The following is a 15,559-nucleotide window of genomic DNA, read 5'->3' on the forward strand; positions in this document are numbered from 1 at the left end:
TATTCTGCTCAAGAGGCCATCTACTTAGGAGGAGACATCTGCATCACAGGTGTATAACTAGTCTACTACAATGTTTAGGTGGTCAGCTTTAGTCAAAATTTAGCGTGTATGAATGACCAGACTCATTCTTGCCCAGCAGAACACTGACTAAAGCATTACACAACCATCCGTGCCCTGACTGAGAAGAGCCACAGACTATCATGCCTGCCATTCATCGTGAAAGTGCCTCGGACAATTAGCAGGGCTCAGATTTGCAGTGGGAACCCTGTCAACCTTCCTCCCTCAGACACTGCTAACTGTTTATGTTGGATAAACTCAAGAGCTTGAGGTCTCAGTAGGAGTGGGCTAGCATATTAGACCTCTGCACTCAAGTTCAAGGCACAAGTGGCCAAGTCAGAGAGAGGAAGGCTGGATGTTTGATGCTGGAACTCCTAATTCCTTTGGTAAGGCACTGGTACAAGTGATGGATAACAGTAATACACTGAGAGTAGCATGATCGACCATACGTGTAAGAGCTCTGGGTGATGCACTGAGTGGCTCCAAACTGAAAATGACTATATTGACAAAATAATACATCAACATTTATTGTGATATCTGTTTCTGATTTCCAGTAGTCATATATTAATGTCAAATCCACACAAAGCAGCTACAATGTACTAGTTTAGTTTATAGTCCTCCATAAACAGCCTTTATATCACTGTCGATTATCCAAACACAGGGATTATATTATTAACATGGCAACAGCATGTTTACCACCTCACAGCCGGATGTCAGCTCGAGCTTTATCTGGCCTTATTCACGAGCAGATGTTGGTAAGGACTGTTCACACACGTGATACTAGACTGTGTATGGTTCTGGAAAAAAGGCCTGTAGGGTCAGCAAGTGCCCGCATGGCATAATTCTAAAACCTTTAACCCCTCTAGGCTGAAGCGATGAAACACAACATCTGCTGAGCAGCTGCTCTTATTGTATTAGCATGTAAAACTTCTGCTGCAACAGCCTGCACTACCTAATAATCAACAGCAGGATTACAAGGGTGTCAACATCACCATGCAGGGGGCCAAGCACTACATGCCCACACACACAGATATGTTTAAGCCCCCAGCATAAAAACCCATTCTCCAAACCATTTTACCATCATGCACTGCAGCTGAATGCTGCACAGTAGACGTTTGTTTTTTTAAATGAATCGTTCATTTAAAAAAAAAAAAAAATTATATTCATATATTTACTTTCCATATATATATATATACACACATATTTAAATATATTTACATTTACACACACACACACTTTGTAGTTCTTCAATTACTGACTGTAGTCCATCTGTTTCTCTACATACTTTGTTAGCCCCCTTTCATGCTGTTCTTCAATGTTCAGGACTCTCCCAGGACCACTACAGAGCAGGTATAATTTGGGTGGTGGATCATTCTCAGCACTGCAGTAACACTGACATGGTGGTGATGTGTTAGTGTGTGTTGTGCTGGTATGAGCGGATCAGACACAGCAGCGCTGCTGAAGTTTTTAAACACCTCACTGTCACTGCTGGACTGAGAATAGTCCACCAACCTAAAATATATCCAGCCAACAGCGCCCCGTGGGCAGCGTCCTGTTACCACTGATGAAGGTCTAGAAGATGACCAACTCAAACAGCAGCAATAGATGAGCGATCGTCTCTGACTTTACATCTACAAGGTGGACCAACTAGGTAGGAGTGTCTAATAGAGTGGACAGTGAGTGGACACAGTATTTAAAAACTCCAGCAGCGCTGCTGTGTCTGATCCACTCATACCAGCACAACACACACTAACACACCACCACCATGTCAGTGTCACTGCAGTGCTGAGAATCATCCACCACCTAAATAATACCTGCTTTGTGGTGGTCCTGTGAGGGTCCTAACCATTGAAGAACAGGGTGAAAGCAGGCTAAAAAAGCATGCAGAGAAACAGATGGACTACAGTCAGTAATTGTAGAACTACAAAGTGTTTATATATGGTAAGTGGAGCTGATGAAATGGACAGTGTGTGTAGAAACCAGGAGGTGGTTTTAATGTTATGGCTGATCGGTGTATATATATGAATAAATATATATATATATACAGTGTATCACAAAAGTGAGTACACCCCTCACATTTCTGCAAATATTTCATTATATCTTTTCATGGGACAACACTATAGAAATAAAACTTGGATATAACTTAGAGTAGTCAGTGTACAGCTTGTATAGCAGTGTAGATTTACTGTCTTCTGAAAATAACTGAACACACAGCCATTAATGTCTAAATAGCTGGCAACATAAGTGAGTACACCCCACAGTGAACATGTCCAAATTGTGCCCAAATGTGTCGTTGTCCCTCCCTGGTGTCATGTGTCAAGGTCCCAGGTGTAAATGGGGAGCAGGGCTGTTAAATTTGGTGTTTTGGGTACAATTCTCTCATACTGGCCACTGGATATTCAACATGGCACCTCATGGCAAATAACTCTCTGAGGATGTGAGAAATAGAATTGTTGCTCTCCACAAAGATGGCCTGGGCTATAAGAAGATTGCTAACACCCTGAAACTGAGCTACAGCATGGTGGCCAAGGTCATACAGCGGTTTTCCAGGACAGGTTCCACTCGGAACAGGCTTCTCCAGGGTCGACCAAAGAAGTTGAGTCCACGTGTTCGGCGTCATATCCAGAGGTTGGCTTTAAAAAATAGACACATGAGTGCTGCCAGCATTGCTGCAGAGGTTGAAGACGTGGGAGGTCAGCCTGTCAGTGCTCAGACCATACGCCGCACACTGCATCAACTCGGTCTGCATGGTCGTCATCCCAGAAGGAAGCTGACGCACAAGAAAGCCCGCAAACAGTTTGCTGAAGACAAGCAGTCCAAGAACATGGATTACTGGAATGCCCTGTGGTCTGACGAGACCAAGATAAACTTGTTTGGCTCAGATGGTGTCCAGCATGTGTGGCGGCGCCCTGGTGAGAAGTACCAAGACAACTGTATCTTGCCTACAGTCAAGCATGGTGGTGGTAGCATCATGGTCTTGGGCTGCATGAGTGTTGCTGGCACTGGGGAGCTGCAGTTCATTGAGGGGAAACATGAATTCCAACATGTACTGTGACATTCTGAAACAGAGCATGATCCCCTTCCTTCGAAAACTTTCCAACAGGATAACGACCCCAAACACAACCTCCAAGATGACAACTGCCTTGCTGAGGAAGCTGAAGGTAAAGGTGATGGACTAAACCCAATTGAGCACCTGTGGCGCATCCTCAAGTGGAAGGTGGAGGAGTTCAAGGTGTCTAACATCCACCAGCTCCGTGATGTCATCATGGAGGAGTGGAAGAGGATTCCAGTAGCAACCTGTGCAGCTCTGGTGAACTCCATGCCCAGGAGGGTTAAGGCAGTGCTGGATAATAATAGTGGTCACACAAAATATTGACACTTTGGGCACAATTTGGACATGTTCACTGTGGGGTGTACTCACTTATGTTGCCGGTGGTTTAGACATTAATGGCTGTGTGTTGAGTTATTTTCAGAAGACAGTAAATCTACACTGCTATACAAGTTGTACACTGACTACTCTAAGTTATATCCAAGTTTTATTTCTATAGTGTTGTCCCATGAAAAGATATAATAAAATATTTGCAGAAATGTGAGGGGTGTACTCACTTTTGTGATACACTGTATATATACACACACATATATACATACACACACATTCATATACATACACACACATTCTTATTATATTTTATCAATGTCATGTCTACAATGGTTAATAAATAAATCCCTTTCTGTACTTACTCACTGTTTGAGGCAGCTAAAGGTGTGTGAAACGAACTTCAAATCTTTGCACTTGAGTCATTTCTTTTAAAAATTCTAATTATATACCAATTAATACAATAATTTATTCCCTGTGCCACTATTCCTTAACACATCCAAACTAAATGTATTTACTGCTTACTGGTGCCTTTTAAAAGAAGTAATCTTATCCTAAAATGAAATAAAATCAGCATGTTTATTTATAATCTAATTAATTTGTGATTTTAAAAAGAATATTGTGAAGAACAATTATGAAATGAAACTTAGCGTGTTGCTTAATAAATTAATACAACTCAGCATCCATAATAAAACAGTTCATTATAAATGACACTACCATTAAGTGCCATGTTTATCTAAACATTTGTTTAGTGGGTGGACAATCATGAAAATATAGCTGCAGTTTATATGTTTTTTTTATTTACAGACATATAGAATTATTGGAAGGTCATACAGTTCTCTGCATGATACAGACACATTTTCACATATGGTTTTAAAGTACATTTTTAATGACATGACAGCCTGTTCTGCTATTAAAATATCTAACCGTGACTTACTTTTTGCAGGGTTTATATTCAGAAAAGCCAAATTCAGATCTATAAAAATATTATACCTGATTAAATGAATGATTTGTATAATTGTAAGTACATGATATTACATAATAAAGCTTTGCTTGCACATGAAATATATGTAAAAACAATTATCTGATTATTTTCTAAAATCTTATAGTGCTCTCTGGCTGAAATACTGATTTGAGGAAATACTGAGGAACTGATTTGACGGCAATTTTCTCATGCAAAACATTGCAGGCACAACACAGCACCGGCTTCAATATCATTTGTGTTCATTGTTAAGAAATGAAGCATTAATTAATTTATGTTTTTAATTCTAGTTTAAATTTAATTAAAAAAGAAAAAAGTTCTCATTTTGCTTTTAAACAAATATTTAACCCTTTAAACTATTTTAACCTTTGTCTGTCTGAAATTGCATTAATATGTTTTAGATAATTTCTTTTTCATTTGCATCAACCACTTTGTCCTGGTCAGGGACCCAGTGGGTTCAGTTCCACTTAAAAACACTGGCTGCAAGGCAGGAATACCCAGGACAGGGCACCAATCCATCAAATATAGTAATAGCCATTTAGGAATAGCCAATGATGTCTGTGTAGACACCTGACTGACCAATAGCACAGCTGAGATTCAAACCCAAGGGGTGTGGGCTATTGTATTTTACTGCTTTACCACTCAATCGCTCGTCTTTTTATTAAGATTAAGAAAAAAGCATTTTTATTAGCAAATGTTGCAGAATCCACCCCCACCCCACCCCCAGAATAAATAATGAAAAAATAAATCATATGAGAAAAAGTTATGTTTAAATGACATTTAATTAAGGACTTTAAATGCTGGGCAAAAGTATGAGATAAATACTAGTTTTTCTTTTTAAGTTTTTTTTAATCCGCAACCTCTATCCAACTTCAGAACTACACCGGCTGAGCCGCGTAAACGCAGAAACCAGAGAATCCCCAGACGTGTGCTTTCTGATTCTAAACTCCTGGTAATTAGTCGCTATCTCCAGCAAGTGACACACAGGACTCGGTGACAGCTCTGATCACTTTTTTTTCCATCAGAGGAGGAAATAAACAACATGTTCTATTTGTAACATCCACTTAAAGCATAATGACACCAGCTTCTCTTAATTAACACATCAGAGAAAAACACCTGCTCATGTTAATTTGAGGAGACGGAGGTCTTCGCCACTATGCCTCGATGAGGCGGTGGAGTTGATGGGTAGGAGGGAGCAGCTGAACAGAGGCAGCCACCTTTCCCAAAAAAGAGAGAAAGACTAAAGGGAGGAGAAGAGTAAAAGAAAGTGATTGAAGGAGGAGGGTAGAAACTGATAAATGAACAAAGTGAAACTTTATTTAAAATTGTAATAATTTTTATGTATTAATGAAAATTGCATGTAGAGCAGTGTGGTGTTCTAACCCTTATCACATTTAATATGTTTCACCATTTAGATGAAAATAACTGTTAAATATAAATATTTAAAAGTATAAAATGCATAAATATATTTTAAATATACCTACCACAACCCTGTTCAGGATGCGTTTTTTAAGGGTTAAATAAACAAACAAATTAATAAATTAACTAATAAATACATTCTATACTTTTCAGCATGTTTGTCTGTACAGCCAAAAGCTTACATACACAAAAAGTGTACATTATTATTTATTAGTTCATACATTTGTTCTTTCATTCGTACATTCGTTCATTTGTTCTTTCGTTCTTTTGTTCGTTTATTCATTTGTCAACAACCATTTCATTCTGACAAGGCTAGGAGCAATCCAAACAATTGAAAACCCAGGTAGACATGGAAATAAAAACATGCCAAACTTCTCAAAGACAGAGACCAAATCCAGGATTTTAGCTAAAGGTGACCAAGTTATAATAGATTAAGATGTAACAGTAAACAAGCTGCAAATACCAAATTCCAAATCAACATTTAAAAGATTTAAGCACTTGTAATTGCCAAGAATGAAGCCTTGTTACACTTTTTTTTTAAAACACACGGTTCCCAAGATCTGGATCTGTAAACATGCAACTGAAAATTCTCATTTCCCGCCACTATTTTCCCATTAAGTACCGGGTTCTAGACAGCTCCAATTGCAAAATTAAAATATCATACTGGATGCCATTCAATTACAAGCCTAGATTAATTGTTCATTTGTCTGTGGTCTGTGACAGCCGGGCGCCTTTGGGACAGGGAGTTGGACAGGCCGCTTTCAGACAGACGCGTTCTTGAGCAAACTTCCCTCGAAATGTGGCCACCCGCTCAGCAAACTTACACCAAACTTATCCATCTTTCCGCAGTGTTTTCAGTCCGATTGGGTTTCAGCGGGACACAAGTAAAGGAGGGGGGCGAGGGACAAAGACAAAATGAGGAAAAAAACAAAGACAAAAACAAGCCATTTGTTAATCAGCCCAAACAAGGATTTAATTTAATGCTTTGGCTGGGAGTGCTCTGCTTTGCAGATGGCTTAAAGACGAGCGTGTGATGGGTGCTCTGGGAGTGGTGCCTGCCACGTTCCAGAACACGCTGGGCACTCCATGCGGCAGCAGCTCGCTTGGGCACGAGCTCCAGCCACTCCAGCGCAGCCCAGGCTCAGGCATGCGCCTGAAAACGTGGCCAGCATTAGAGCTGAGCTGTTCCTGAGCTAGGTGCACATAGCTTACAGATTTGCTGAGGGAAATAAATGAAGCCACTTTAGAAGACAGAGGTTTTTCTATTTCTTAATATTCACACACACACACACACACACACACACACACACACACATGCAGCATTTGATGCAGTGGTTAATAGAGCATGTGTGAGATTTCTCATGACATACAGATGTCACAACATTTTTAAAATTGTAAGCAGTCATCAATACCAGTACAATTCTGATGATTCTCTGTTCCAATACAATACCACAGCAAAAATGGAGACGTCATTAAGCACATTGCTTTAATCATGTAAATATCTAAATAAAACTATAATAAATGTATTAACTTTGTGAATGTCAAATCAAACATTTCACAGCTGTGCTGTCGACCGACCAGTTGCCCCTACACACACACACACACACACACACACACACACACACACACACACACACACACACACACACAAATGGCTGTGCCTGTGTGGGAGAGAAAACACCAAAAATTCATTGCCACAATACAAAAGCAGCCTCTGCTGTCTGGTCAAGGTGAAGTGGACGCTCTGTAGAACTTAGTGTGTCTATCCAAATGTGATGCAGCCCTGAGATATATGAAATATACCTAAGTAATATGAAAAATTTTGCGGGAACAGAGAGTACGTATGATAGTCTTAGTCTTCCTCAGCCAGCATGTGTGGCAGTGCTAGCAACTTTTTATGCACCTATTTTAAAACACTTTAAGATATATCTAGGTCTGGCCTGTATCTATAGTTTATAATAAGTTGATATTTATTTCAGTGATTGCCACCACTATTAGTATAGTATTGTATGTACACCGATAAAGCATAACATTATGACCACCTTCCTAATTGACTGGTCTGTGGCTATCCAGCCCCATACGTAACAAACTGCGATGCACTGTGTATTCTGACAACTTTCTATTAGAACCAGCATTAACTTCTTTAGCAATTTGAGCTACAGTAGCTCGTCTGTTGGATCGGACCACACTTGTCAGCCTTCGCTCCCCACATGCATCAATGAGCCTTGGCTGCCCATGACCCTGTCACCGGTTTACCACTGTTCTTTCCTTGGACCACTTTTGATAGATTCTGACCACTGCAGACCGGGAACACCCCACAAGAGCTCCAGTTTTAAAGATGCTCTGACCCAGTCGTCTAGCCATTACAATTTGGCCCTTGTCAAACTCGCTCAAATCCTTACGCTTGCCCATTGCCATTCTAACACATCAACTTTGAGGATAAAATGTTCACTTGCTGCCTAATATATCCCACCCACTAACAGGTGCCGTGATAAAGAGATAATCAGTGTTATTCACTTCACCTGTCAGTGGTCATAATGTTATGCCTAGTCGGTGTAAGTAAGAGAATAAGATGTAAATTCGGGAAAAAAATGCATATATATGTACACCTGTCTTAAGGTTTATGCACAATGAAAAGAAATGGAAACTACAACCAATGGCTTTACATGATTTGCTATTTGTCCTGTAGTGCCAGTTACAAACAACACTAACTAGCTAACTTTACTATAAGCAATATGTTCTGATTTGATAATTGATATAATAACTACTGTTCCAATAATGTCAAGCAATATGATTTCTATTATATTAAAGTACTAATAAATGTGTGTTGATTTTTTGAATTGGTTATATCTATATTTTTATATATATTATTTATATTTATATGTTTTAATCCAGTTATTATTATTATTGTTATTGTTGTTATCATTACTGTTATTGTTATTACTGTGATTATTATTATTATTCAGTGCCGTTGATTCTAACTCATGGCAACCATATGGGAAGTGTTTTCCAGAACATTCTGTCTTGTAATTAACTGAAGTTTGTCATGAGCCTATAGCAATGTAAAACTTGCCAAAATGTAGACACTGTCACCCATGATTTAATCTTTGCAATAAAAAATTACATCTAGCTACACACACACACATACAAACACACCATAAAATAAGCTAATTATAGCTTATTTTTTTTAATTATGAATGCTTGAAATTGTGCCTAAATGTGCTCTTTTTCACAGTCATGGCTAACAAGAAGGATATAAACATCTAAACCAAATGTATCTGAACAGATAAATAAAATAATGTTTTTACAACAATGAGAAAACAATGAGGTTTTTTTTTTATTTAAGAAACTTATTGTCTTTTTTTACATGACATGACTTCTTGTTTTACTTGTGCTTAAGCTTCAATAGTAACCCACACTAGGACAGACACTAAGTCTGTCTAACTAATCAGCTCTACTGGAAAGCATGAGCAGCTGTGAAGTTGTCATGTGCAATTTTAAGGCTCAGTTAAGAAGGGGGTTGAGTAAACCTTAATACTTACGCCAGGGATTTACAGTAGAATTGCACATACTACTGGGGGCACAACAAGACCCACTGGACCCTGATTAACCAGGCCACTAACCAAGGCCACATGTTTCCATGGAGACAGAATAAAAGTGTGGAGGAATGTCTAACAGAAGACCTGCTTTAGGAATGCTCTCTTGATAAATAAAATACACTTGAGGCACACTGATCAATGGCACGAGCTCTGTGTCCTCTACCTTAAGTCGAGTCAGGAGCTCGTGCAATGGGTCTGTGCAAAAGTGCACAAAATTTTGACATACAGTCTGTTCCAGAATTATTGACTCTTGGCATGAAAAATTATTGACACTCTTGGCAACTAGCTTAATCAATTGAGAAAAATTATTCTAAAGAAAATTAAACACCAAAAATAAATATTTTTAACCAGTTTGCATACTGAACCCTGTAAACTGCTAATGAATGAAATGTAACTTAAGCATGTTTTTATTTTTTTCTATGACATCCTGTTACACTAAGAAATAATTGTGACATGAATGAGGCAACATCCCTCCACATTATGGCACAAATTAAACGAGACAATTGTTGCGAAAAAGCAACAGCTGTACAAATAGCTTCACGCCCATTTTTACAACTAACAATAATTAAAAAGTATAAAAAAAACAGCTATATTAAAACCTGCCTGAAAAAGGAAAGTGGTGGGAGAAGAAGTGTTGTTTCTTTAATTATTATAGTTAAGATTCTTTGTTTTAATAATTTATTACATATTTTTTGTGTGAAATTAAGCTTATTCACCACAAAGACAGTTGTTTGTGACTGGCAGGTCTATTTAAAGTTACAATGAGGTAAAGCTGTACCATAATATTTAGAACTGAACAACACAGTGCTATATAAAAAAAGTAATTTTCCCCTTTTTGATTAAATCTGTTATTTCAGATCAATGCAGCTGCACAAATCTGACATGCAATCAACAACAAATCCAGTTGTTTTGCAAGTGGACAAACTCAACCCAGTTCTCTTGCTGCACCGGTGGAGAATGAAACTACGGACCAAGAACAGTTTGTCGTATGAACCAGAGCTCAATTCCCCCCGAGGCCAGCAAAGCAACATCACACAATCATCTGTCATCTGGGTGCAGATGCCCGCTGCAGATCCGGGCACAGTTATGGCAAAAGCAAGACAATGGGTGGCTGCCTGGGGATAAGGGGCTTTTTCTCAAGGGGCTTGAACACACATCGTAGTGCCAGCTGCACACAGCTTGGCCTCCTGGTGCATTAGCAGCCCCCCTGCTGGTAGAGCAAACTGCCACACTGGGCCCAACAACATACAAAAACGCACATATACAAGCACACATGTACACTTTAAACTACTGTGCTAATGAGGCAGTGTCATGGAATACATGCTAGCTGTTTTTACTTGAGAGCTTGAGGGACAGAATAGAAGAAAATCATTCAAAAGAGGGAGGTTGTACTTTTTCCATTAAAGGTGTGTGAAGTGAAATATAGCAGCAGATTGTTTCCACCAACAAGCATGATATTACAACATTCTAGCCATTTAGCAAGAGAGTCTGTCATGTTTTCATTTATATGCAATAGTGGTGGAGTGAACGGTTCTTAAGGACCTGTCTAACATGACAAGCAGGAGATACGTAAACAATCCAGCCCAGCTTGTGTTCCAGACAGGTCCATTATTAGGTCCATTTTAGATAATTAAAATGAAAAAATAATAACCAATGCTCCTGTAGGGCAACTGTGGGGCATCAAACACCTACACAACTTATTTTCCACACTCACAAAGCTACACTAGGGCCAAAACCATGTGTACATTCAACCATGGATTTGAATATTTGGACATGGACTCCAAATTTTTCTTTTTCTTGCAGAGCAAGAGTTTGTATTGTGTCTGTAAGAATTAATGGTATAAATGAATAAATTAATGAATAAATAAACAAATAAATAAATAAATGGTATTTATGAATAAATAAATAAATGGTATTAATGGAAATTAATTAAATAAATAAATGGTATTTATGAATAAATAAATAAATAAATTAATGGTATTTATGAACACAAATAAATAAATGTATTTATGAATAAATAAATTAATTAATTAATGGTATTTATGAACACAAATAAATAATGGTATTTATGAATAAATAAATAAATAAATAAATAAAGGGTATTTATGAATAAATAAATAAATAAATAAATAAATGGTATTATTAACACATAAATAAATTAATAAATAAATAAATAAATAATGGTATTTATGAATAAATAAATATATATATATATATATATATACACAGTATATACATATATATATATCTCTATATATATATATATATATACATATATATATATATATATATATATATATATATATATATATATATATATATATATATAAATAAATTGTATTGTGAATAAATACATACATAAATAAATGGTATTTATGAATAAATAAATGTCAGGCAGTGATATTCGGCAATCAATCCAATTTAGCAATGGGTGTGGCTGAAACACCTGAACTTGGAAATGATAAGTGAAGCCCACATGAATTCGGCACATGTGGTCTAGGAGTAACGAATCCTCTGATTGGCACATTTTTTTAAAGTGGGAGGAAACTGTGATATCAAAGAAAACTCATAAGGATGTAAGGAGAACATTCCAATAGAATATCTACATAGTTTTCCAGACTTCTTGACCAGAATGGCGGAACAACAAGTAGTGTGGGAGATGTACAGCTCCACTGACTCAGACTCTATCTGTGACTCTTTTATGGTCTGGGTGGAGTTTGTCTTGTTTTCATTGTGTCTTCATGTGTTTCCATTGTGTACTCTGCTTTCCTCCCACTTCATAAATGCCAAGAATGGTTCCGCTTTATTGCCCTTGGGTTAATGAGTATGTATGTATAATGAGTAAGTATGAATAAATGAATAAATAAATGAATAAATAAGCACCTGTATGATAGCCTGGGATGGACTGGCAGTCTGTCACGGGTTTATTTCTGCCTCTAGGACGCTGACCAGAATGGAGCAATTACTAAAGATGAATAAATGAATGTTTACCTGACTTTTTTGTAGTATTCACATACTTCAGCATCATTGCTTTCTGGACTTTTGTTTTACTCATGTACTGTAGTTGCATCATCTTTTATCTTAGTCTTTCAAGATACATTAATAGTACTGTGCACTGGCTTACTTTCACAGTTCCCTTTAGCTGTATTTATATGCATTGGTTTACTATGAAATTTTAGTCAACAGTTATGTCTATTGTCTACATATCTTGCTGTAACACTTAAATTGACCACCTGGTAATATTTAAGTGTTACCTTATGATGTATAGTAAACAATACGCACCCGGATGCTTGCAAGATTAAACAAATGTTCCATTAAAAAAACATCTAACCATCTGGATAAAAGATAATAAAATATAAGGACTGTGTACAATATAGTGCCTGCAGGCAAATCATCTCCTCATCCACAAGCGTGCACACTCATTCAACTTAACCACTAGATGGCATTGGTCTACAGTACTGTCAGCAAGTTCAGCATCAAGTCTAATACGTAGTAGCAGAGCTGGTGTGGTTATTACAAAAAGCATGACAGCCTGTAATTTCCTTTCTGCTTTTTTCAGGCTGTAGTGTAAGCTAGTGTGACAGTGTGGTTAGAACAAGTTTCCTCTTTAACGTTCAACACTGTGCCACACAGCAGTTCTTTATTTTGATTTTGTCACATTAAACTCTTAAACTGCAAGCCATGTCATAGAACAGCTAGGTTAGTGGAATTATCATACTTAAGCCTGGCACAATTACTACATAATCACTTTATTGCAATTATATTGAACTGATTGACTTTTACATCACAATAAGGGTTCACAGTTCACAGAGACATTGTCATATTGTACGCAATCATATTTTGATTCTTGTTCTTGGTCAAGGGCTTTAAACTAAGCCCTAAAAACTAAATCAGCTTTTTTGTTAAACACTGTTATATTTGCTAGGATAATATAGCACATCCAAATGGCAGTTGTTAAAACATCTTATATTGCACCACTACTACTGCTGTAACTAGGGGTGGGCGGATCGATTCAAATATCGATATTATCGATACCAACGTTGGTATTGGTATCGGATCGATACTAGTGTGATGGGAACGATACTTCAGTTTTACTTTTTCTCCGCTACATTTAGTACGTTTCTCCCGTTTCATCAGAGAGTAAAGACCATGTCTGTACAGACTCCGCTCCTCTCACATCTTACATGCTCACCTTGCTCCTCCCCTTCTGCTCTGCTGCGTTTCATTGGGGTACTGTCACATTGTTATGTTGTTAAAATCCTAACGGACATCGGTAGGCATTGGAAGATTGTAAGTTTTTAAATACTTTGCTTTGCAGATACAGAAATAGGGTTAATTTTATGGAAATAATAGTGTAAACTATACGTACGTAAAGTAAGTACTTACAAAAGTACTTTACTTACAAAAAATGGATGTATTAAAATAATACACTTAAAGGTCATGATAATTCTTTCAGATTTAGCAATTTGATGATGCATCTACCTTAATTATTCAAAAGTATCGGTATTGGTATTGGCTCGATACCAAATTTTGCAGTATCACACACCACTAGCTGTAACTATGAAAGTCTATTTAAGGCCTTAAATATACCTAAATATACCTAAACACCTGTTCATTCACTGCTAAATCAATAAAAACTCCCCTTAATCTGAAGTAAAGGGTCCTTAATCTGAAAACACCTTAACTATCCCTTAAATTCATGCCTCCATTGTATTGTTATTTTTTTTAATAACAGGGCTATTTAATACTTAAAGGTCTAAAATTATGTTTAACTTGCTCATTACTTAAACCTCGATAGCAAAGCTATTATTATTCCCTACTTAACTCTGAGTCAATATTGGCATCCTCGCTGTTACCAAACCTCTTCTCTGCAAGCTTCTTTCTCGCAAGGCACGTACATGAACCAGCAGAATTTGTAATATTCTCAGAAAAAAAGTTTAAAGCATTTTTTTCCTTGAAATGTTCCAATCATTTAGTCAGAGCAAAAATAGTTGCAGAAATAATTAAATTACATGTACCTTAAAAATATGTAAACTTTGAACCTTAATGGTATATACATCACTCAAAACACTCCTATTTATCAGTTGGCTATTTTTATTTAAATGAACATAGCACTGCAATGGACTGACGACCTGTGTAGGATGTTTCTGCCTTTCACCCAACGTTTCCCAGTGGAACTGCACCAGTCGGAACCCTAACCAGAATAATAAAATGAGTTTAAAAACACTTTAAATATATAAATTTAACATCACTTATCTTACTGTGTAATTAATTCAGGATTTATTCGTTTATTTTATAGAGCAAAAAGGTCTCCTAGTTGTGTTCAGAGAATGGCTTAATTAATCACTGCTGTGATGAATTCAGTCTACCTGGCCTGCATCTTTAATTGAGTTTGCTTATAGGACAAACCTAATTAATGTGATTATCGGAGGAGCTGGCTGCCTATTGAAACGCTTAATCAAATGTTAACAATTGCTCGCGTTGGTCCTGTCTGTTTTGCGATCCAGTGTGTCCGTCATTTAGGACTTCAATTGGAGGTTACGTCTGGTAGGTAATCTAAATGTTTAGAGATACAGACCCAGCCCAAAAGGCCAGGAACAACATAAGGTCACTTGTTTAATTATGAACACACCCACAGACAAAAGACATACAGTATGTGATGAGTGAGCATGGAATGAAGTGACATTAAAGATGGCAGTGCACGTGTACATTACATATGCAGAAGAACTTCATAACTTGGTATTTAAAATTATATATAAAAGGGTGGCACATCGGATAGTGTCATTAGAACAAAGAATGCTTCCCACATGGTTTTAAAAATGCCTTTCAAGTATTTCAGATTTTACCTTCTACATCTCAAAACATACCTGCAGGAAAATTGGCTACTCTGAATAGTCCTGGTGTAAGTGAGTAAATAAATGTGTGATGCCATGCAATGGATTTTACCCCAGATATAAATTTAAAATTATAAATATAAAATTTCTCTTTAAAATTCTTGACCATGGGAATGGTGTTTTTCTGGTTATAAGCCTCGACTTTCTTGGTATTGGTATCAACAAAACCTGCTTGAAATAAATTGTTTTTCAACTATTACAAGCAAAAGTCAACCAACCAAATAAGTTAAGC

At 37.2% G+C, this 15,559-nt stretch overlaps 1 protein-coding gene across 1 annotated transcript in view; it reads right to left on the reverse strand.

Annotated features, from left to right (window-relative positions):
* Positions 1 to 15,559, reverse strand: part of akt3a (v-akt murine thymoma viral oncogene homolog 3a) — a 147,428-nt gene that overhangs the window by 34,482 nt on the left and 97,387 nt on the right. The window lies entirely within an intron of this gene.

The sequence above is a fragment of the Trichomycterus rosablanca genome, chromosome 5 (genome assembly GCF_030014385.1).
Source record: "Trichomycterus rosablanca isolate fTriRos1 chromosome 5, fTriRos1.hap1, whole genome shotgun sequence".
Taxonomy (NCBI): domain Eukaryota; kingdom Metazoa; phylum Chordata; class Actinopteri; order Siluriformes; family Trichomycteridae; genus Trichomycterus; species Trichomycterus rosablanca.